This window comes from Gekko japonicus, unplaced genomic scaffold (assembly GCF_001447785.1).
Source record: "Gekko japonicus isolate JY-2015 unplaced genomic scaffold, Gekko_japonicus_V1.1 scaffold317, whole genome shotgun sequence".
Taxonomy (NCBI): domain Eukaryota; kingdom Metazoa; phylum Chordata; class Lepidosauria; order Squamata; family Gekkonidae; genus Gekko; species Gekko japonicus.
The window spans coordinates 314263-322473 of NW_015162487.1; the positions used below are offsets into that span (position 1 = coordinate 314263).

Here is an 8211-nt window from a genome sequence, read left to right on the forward strand (position 1 = left end):
CAGTTCTTTTGCTAGTTTTTTTGTCACTTTTTACTCTGTGCTGTCCTTTGTTGTTGTACATCAATGACATAGGCAAATGTCTGTGGTATATAAGAGCAAAAGCAGTTAGACCCTCATTTCCACCCAGAACCCAGAAACGTATTACCAAACCATTATTCATAGTCTTGGATGGGGTTATTCCCTTGAAAAGCCAGGTTGACAGCTTGGGACTGCTACTGAACACAGCGGTCACCTTAGAAAACCAGGTGGCTGCAATGGTCTGGAGTGCTTTTGCCCAGCTTCGGCTGGTGCATTGACTGTGTCTGTTCCTGGGTCAGTCAGATGTAGCCACGGTGATCCATTCCTTAGTTATATCAAAACTAGACTACTGCAATGCATTCTACTTGGGGCTACTCTTGAAGAGTGTTTGGAGGCTGCAACTAGTGCAGAGTGCTGTGACTAGACTGCTGGTCGGGGACCAGCTATTGGGGGCATGTGACCCCAATTATTTCCTGTCTCTGGTTTAGGAGAAATTAACCATCCTCCTCCCTTTTAATTTGTATGCTCAGGTAGTAAGAAACATCTTCTAGGTCCTTAATTTCTCCTTCTCTGTTTAGGCACTTTACCACATATCATCCATTTTCCTGACATAACCCAGAATCAAGCCATTGATGTACACAAGAATAGAGTTCCAGCAAGATCTGTACGCGGAGCAGCCAGAGGGTTTTATAGACCCTGAAGAAACAAATTTAGTTTGCATACTTCAGAAAGGGTTGTATGGACTAAAACAGACAGCACATGCCTGGAATGAAAAATTACACACAATGCTCACAGCGCAAGGCTTCAAGCAAGTAGACTTCATGTCTATACACTAAACACAAAGATGGACATTGCTAAGTGTGCAGCATCCTTGGTCCTGGGGACCGAGTTACTAGTTAGGATACAGGGCAGGGACTGTGGCTCAGTGGGAGAGCATCTGCTTGACAAGCAGGAGGTCCCAGGTTCAATCCCTGGCATCGCCAGTAAAGATCAAGTCATAGGTGATGTGAAAGACCTTGATCTGAGAACTGCTGCCAGTAAGACTTGGCAGAACCAGCCTTGATAAAGAGTCTGATTCAGTAGGAGGCAGCTCCAGTCAGACATCACAGCAAACTCTAATTAAACAAGTGGTCATCGGCATCGGATATCACCACAGCTTGTTGATGCCTTCCTCCTTATGTAGCACTGGAACGGCATTGAATACTTCCTGACAGAGTTGCCGGTCTCCAGGTGGGATTTGTAAATCTCCTGGATTTACAACTGATCTCCAAAGATCAGTTCTCCTGGAGAAAATGGCTGCTTTGGAGGATCGACTCTTATTATACTCTACTGAGGTCCCTCCTCTCCCCAAACCCTCCTCTCCCCGGGCTCCACCCCCTAATCTTCAGGCATTTCCTGACCCTGGTCTGATTAAGTTCCAATTTGCCATGATGTCTGAACATAGGCAGCTCAACAAGGCGGAGTTTGTTTCTCTCCTCACGTTCATTCCAGTCTCGCAAGGCACCTGTGCTGGGATACCACAGAACACTGAACAACGGGCTGGGTATACATCGTATGCAGAGAAGAGGCAGTGTTTATAACAGAAAGAAGATGACATTCCGGGTTAGTCTCAAACCATCCTGTCCTGCTTTCTCAAAGCAGATCTGCCATAAATGTTCAAAGCCACGTTCCACCTCAGAATTAAGCTCACCTAGGGGTGCCAACCTCCACGCAGTAGCTGGAGATCTCCTGGGATTACAACCAGTGTTCCCTCTAAGCTGAGTTGGTGTGAGCTAGCTCATAGTTTTTTAGACTCCAGCTCACACATTTTTGTCTTGGCTCAGGAAGGATGGCTCCAGAGCAAACTAAGTCATGCAGCAGCCAAATCACCTGCTCACAACTTTAATGCCAGTAGCTCACAAAGTAGAATTTTTGCTCACAAGACTCCACAGCTTAGAGGGAGCCTTGGTTGCCAGTGACTCAAAGATTCGCCTTTCTGAAGACCATCTTACAAAGAGACTGCTTTGGAAGGTGGGTTCTGTGGCCTTATACCCCACTGAAATCCCCCCCTTCCCCAAAACCCTGTCCTCCCCAAGCTCCACCTCCAAATGTCCAGGAGTTTCCCAACCTGGATCTGGCAACCTTAAGCCCACCTCAAGTGGTTCTGCAGAGGTTTTCATAACCAGGAAAGAACTAAGCCCTGAGTGTATGTCTTTCAATTGAAAAAATGACTATATACATGCTTATTTCCAGACTGATTAAAAAATCCTATTATCCTCAGACTGTTTACCATGAACGCCGTAGGGATGCCAGCCTCCAGGTGGGGCCTGGGGATCCCCTGGAATCACAGCTCATCTCCAGACTACGGAGATCAGTTCCCTTGCAGAAAATGGCTGCTTTGGAGGGTGGACCCTGTAACCTTGTACCCCCACTGAGGTTCCCATCCTCCCCACGCCCCATCCCCAAATCTCCAGGAGTTTCCCAACCTGGATCCAACCAACCCTACCCCCATCCCCTGCTGGTGGTGGCCGGAGGGGGGAACCTGGCCACCCTATACGTGGGGTATTTTTCCAGGATATTACATTTGCTGGTTCTTTTCCAATTGCTTCAATGTCGAATCTCTTATCTTTCCCCACATTCGTTTCCTTCATTCACTGAAACCTTCCGATTTCTCCCGCTTCTTCTCTCTTACTTTCACAAAGCCCTCGGAGTTCCTCTCCCCACCCCGCCATGATTTATCTTTCTCTACAGCAGCTTTCTGCAGCTGCAGTGAGGCAGGGTTTTTTGGCTGTCCAGCCAGGGCTCAGCGAGGCCCAGCAGGAGAGCAGTTCGGCTTGCCAGTCAAGGGAAAGATAAACGTGAGAGATTCCAAATTCCTAAAGAAGCTTCTAGATGTAACTGAGGTCCAGCTGTCCCCGTTGCTCCCTGCTGTCACACGAGAGAAAACGAAGCAGGTGGCCTGCTGAGCCTTCCGCCTCGGTTTGACAATGCTCTGTAGGGTTGCCAACCTCCAGGTGGGGCCTGGAGAGCTCCCAGAATTACGACTTATCTCCAGATGACAAAGATCAGTTATCCTGGAGAGAATGGCTGCTGTGGAGGCTGGACTGTATGGCATTATACCCAGCTGAGGTCCCTCCCCTCCCAAAAGCTCGCCCCTCCAGGCTATATCTCCCAAATCTCCAGGTATCTCCCAACCCACACCTAACAACTCTAGTGACCAGGGCCCTCTTGTCTGACCAACTGTGCCCCCCTTGGTGACGGCATCCCAAGCAGCCACCTGAATGGCTTGGTCAGAGAAGGGGCTCCAAGGAAATCTCCCATCCAAGCAGTGACCAGCCCCCCCAACACCACTTGCTTAGTCCCAGGAAAGTTGATGCATCATGTCAGGTTGCCAACCTCCAGGTGGGTCCTGGAGATCTCACGGAATTAGGTCTGATCTCCAGAAAACAGAGATCAGTTTCTCTGAAGAAAATGGCTGCTCTGGAGGGGGGGACTCTGTGGCATTATACCCCGCTGAGGTCCCTCCTCTCCTGAAATGCCATTTTTCCCAGGCTCCATAAGAACATAAGAGACACCAATGTTGGATCAGGCCAAAGGCCCATCCAGTCCAACACTCTGTGTCACACAGTGGCCAGAAATACCAGGTGCCATCAGGAGGTCCACCAGTGGGGCCAGGACATTAGAAGCCCTCCCACTGTTGACTCCCCCCCAAGCACCAAGAAGACAGAGCATCACTTGCCCCAGAGCCCCTATCTATACCTTGTGGCTAATAGCCACTGATGGACCTCTGCTCCATATGCTTATCTAATTCCCTTTTGAAGCCGTCCATGCTTGTAGCCGCCACCACTTCCTGCGGCAGTGTATTCCATGTGTTAATCACTCTTGGGGTGAAGAAGTACTTCCTTTTATCCGTTCTAACCCGACCACTCAGCAATTTCATTGAGTGCCCACAAGTTCTTGTATTGTGAGAAAGGGAGGAAAGTACCTCTTTCTCAACCTGCTCTATCCCATGCATTATCTTATAAACCTCAATCATGTCTCCCCTCAGTCGTCGTTTCTCCAAGCTAAAGAGCCCTAAGCGCATTAACCTTTCCTCCACCCCCAAATCTCCAGAAATTTCCCAGCCTGGAGCTGGCAAGCCTATCAACCATAGTCTAAACATAGTCTAGTGCCAATCACTGGTAACTCTGTGCCTTCCAACCAGACCCAGAGATTAACAGGGCAATCGTAAGAACACTTTCCTGGGAGTAAGCCCCATAGGATTGACCAAAGTAGGATTTGGAGTAGACCTACTTAGAATTGTGTTACAAGCAGCTGGGGGGCAATTTGGGGCAGTAATTTTTGCTGTGGTTGAGGATCCAGCTTGGAGCTCACTGATGTCTAGGTTTGCCAAGTCTGGGTTGGAAAATATCTGGAGACTTTGGGGGTGGATCCAGGAGAGGGTGGGTTTTGTGGGAAAGGGGCCTCACCCACCTGGCAGTTGGGAACCCTATCTCTAGAACTTGTCCTACTTCCATATTCTAAATTTTTATATCCATTCAGCTTCCATGACGGAGCAAGAGACAGTTCTGGAAAAGGTTCATTGGTTGAGCTTTATTTCCCTGCTGTTTTAAGGGTTAAAGTATGGGTGTTTAAAGAAAAATGAATGAAATGACTAGAAATTGTTTGGAATTTGGGTGGGTCCAAAGTAGTCTAGTGCCTTCCTTAATCAAAATGATTACTTTATTCCACCAGACATTACAAAAAAGAATGTCTTAATGCTATAACAGGATATGCACTTATATGTTGACTTTTCCTCCTATTAACCTTTACCATTAAAACCCATGGCCTGGATCCAGGGACGCACCCCCCCAAATCTGCTACAGGGGGGAAAGGCCTAATTTCTTAGTATTTGCAGCAACCAATCTGAACGGTACAGGAAATACATTCAGGGATGCCAGCCTCCAGGTTGGAATTGGGGATCCCTCAGAATTGCAGCTCATCTCCAGACTACGGAGATCAGTTCCCATGGAGGGTGGACTCGGTGGCCTTGTACCCCACTGAGCTCCCTGCCCTCCCCGGGCTCCATCCCCAAATCTCCAGGAGCTTCTCAACCTGGATCTGGCAACTACACCGCCCAATCCCCCACCAGTGGCCGGGGGAACCTGGCAACCCTAAATATGGTATGCAGTTTCCTGATATCTAGCTATGGTTGCCAGATCCAGGTTGGGAAATTCCTAGAGACTTGGGGGTGGAGCCTAGGGTTGCCAAAAAAAACCCGTTTTGCCAGGGATCCCCCATTTTGGGGGGGTTCTACCCGCTGCCGGCCAGATGGCCGGCGGGGGAAGCCCCACCCCCAACACCCACAGCCACCCCTCTCTCTCCCTTTAAGTGTGTGGAACCCGTGTTTCCTCCCAATTCCGATCTCCGCTTGAGATCAGGCTTGCAGGGAAATGCCAGCTTTGTGCACTTAAAAGGGAAACACGGCTGCTCTTAAAGGGGAAACGCCGGCTCCTGCACTTAAAAGGGAAACGCCGGCTCCTTTAAGTGCAGGGAACTGCCGTTTCTGGAGATCTGGCGTGGGGGCGGGTGGGGGGGTGGCGGATATCCCCAACGTGATGTCATCATGTCGGGGATTCCCCGCCCCCTCCAAGAACGCCCCCAAAGTCCCCCGCTGGGGGTGGAAGATGGACTTGGCAACCCTAGTGGAGCCTGGGGAGGGCAGGGTTTGTGGAAGGTAGAGACCTCAGTGGGGTAAAATGCCACAGAGTCTGCCCTCCAGAGCAGCCATTTTCTCCAGGGGAACTGATCTCTATACTCTGCAGATCAGCTGTAATTCTGGGAGATCTCCAGGCCCCAACTGGAGGTTGGCAATGCTGTATAATCTAGCTAAGGTGCTTCTTTTCACTCTTTATAGCTTGCCTCTGTCCAATCTCTGAGCTCTCTCTGAGCATCTGTGTTTCCTTCCTCTTGAGGGTGTGGCCTATTGTTTGGATAGGCTGATTGGCAAATAGGATCGTCCACCCGCCTTCGGAGGGTATGACTGACAGGACTGAAGAGACAAAATGCACCCTGAAAAATGAACTCTACAAGGCTGTTTCTTCTTGGGTGTCCAGAAACCACGAGAGATGCACAAACTCTAAATAAATCGTTTCCAAAGTGACGGCCGTGTCCCTGCCTTTATTTACATTTTGAAATTCGAAACGGGAGAAGGTTCCCTTCTTCTCCAAAGTTCGTTTCTTGTATAACGTCATATAGCTCAGGGGGATGAGCTTATTACTGATGTACCGAAAATACTTTTTTTTTCCTGGCAAGTTCCCCGCAGCTCTTGATGAAATGTTAAACCCCTTTATCCTTTCTTGCTAATTAGAGAATATCTCCTTAATAATAAGTATGGCCCGTTCTTTTGTTTAGAAGAAGGCTGTTCACAGTTGAATGGAGCAGGCCAAAAGTTCCCCAAATAGGTTGTCTCTTCCCTTCTGTGAGCTTACAGTTGCAAAGATCTGACAGGATCTGCAGTGATGTCACAGTTATAGAGAAACCCAGAATTAGTAGGGATGGGCACGGACCTAAAAATTCTGGTTCAGTTCGATTCAGGGCAGCCCCCAAACCAAACCCAGAACCAAACCAAGTCAAAAATGCCCCAAAGGGAACCAGCTAGTTCAGATCCACGGGAAGGGGGGGATCGCCCGGGAAGGGTTAAATGGCTGGCAACCATTTAACCCGTCCATTTTGCTTCCCCCTGCTTTGAAGTGAAACTGACCGGTTTAATGGCTTACAGCCATTTAAACATAATGCTACCCTGCTGTTAGGTTTAGGCTGGCAGCCATTTCACTGATTGGTTTTGCTTCTCTCCCTTCCAAGCTTGTAGCCATTTCAGCCTAACAGCGGGGCAGGTGGACCCATCGGCTTTCAGGCTGAAATGGCTGTTAGCTTGGGGGGGGACCAACCGGTGAAATGGCTCACAGCCATTTAAACCTAACAGGTCTGCTGGAGACCCATGCTGCTCAGCTGTTTAAATGGCCCAATCAGCCGAACTGGAGAAAAGTCCCATAAATGTTCGAGCAAGGTACCTTCCCTGAACATTGGTTCGGGGGCTCCGAACCAGGCCAAGTTCGTGCCGAGTTTTGGCTTATGAACCAATTCGTGAATCGTGACCATCCCTAAGAATTAGTACAACAAGCTGATAACACGAACCAAGAGTAGTGTTGTCTGCCTCCTAATGGGGCCAGAAGTTCTCTGGAATGACAACTGATCTGCAGGAGACGGAGATCAGTTCCCCGGAGGAAACAGCGGCTCCATCCCCTCAACTCTCCAGGGCAAGCCATTCAGTTCTGTAAAGCTTTGCAAAGTTGTGGCAAGAAGGTTGTTTTTCAAATTGTTTTTAAGCTCTCTTGTTTTGATATACACCAACATGGGTTCCAGTTGAGCAGCAGAGAATGTGGCATGGATGGGGGTTTTATGTCTGCCAGCCAAGGAGGCAGTCTTCTTCCAGGGGCAGACAAGGGTGCAGTGTGAGGGCTTAAGTTGGTGGCACACCAGAAAACTTTTTGCTGCACAGGGTTGCCAGGTTCCCCCCACCCACCCCTCCCACCGGTAGGGGTTGGGGGATAAGTTTGCCAGCTTCAAGTTGGGAAACTCCTGGAGATGTGGGGGAGGAGCCTGGCGAAGACAGGGACCTCAGTGGGGTACAATACCACAGGGTCCATCCGCCAAAGTGTCCATTTTCTCCAGGAGGACTGACCTCTGTAGTCTGGAGATGAGCTGTAATTCCGGGAGATCCCCAGGTCCCACCTGGAGGCTGGCATCCCTATCCCAGGCTGCATCAGCGTTCATGAACAACAACAAAAGGAGAGGTGTTATTCCTTAGGAGAAGGTGCCAGTGGCCCTGCCTTGTGACTGAGAAATATAGAAACACAGAAACTTAGAGCTGGAAGGGACCTCAAAGGCCATTTAGTCCAACCCCCTGCACAACACATGAAATACACAACTACCCCCCCCACCCCCATTCCCCCAGTGACCCCTGTTCTATGCCTAGAGGAAGAAAGAAAACCTCCAGGATCCCTGGCCAATCTGACCTGGAGGAAAATTCCTTCCTGACCCCAAAGTGGTGATTGGCATTACCCTGGGCATGTCAGAAAGGGCCACGAGAGCCAAGCAGTGGTTCTTCCCTTCCTGCCCTCTTTCTCTTGATCTGCCCAAGTTCACAGAATCAGCATGGCTGTCAGATGGCCA

The 8211-nt window shown here is 49.5% G+C and overlaps 1 non-coding gene across 1 annotated transcript; it reads left to right on the forward strand.

Moving 5' to 3' along the window:
* The first annotated feature begins 929 nt into the window (after positions 1 to 929).
* On the forward strand, positions 930 to 1001 carry TRNAV-GAC. Its single transcript has one exon. It is a non-coding gene; the product is annotated as a tRNA-Val (tRNA).
* Positions 1002 to 8211: the final 7210 nt, after the last annotated feature.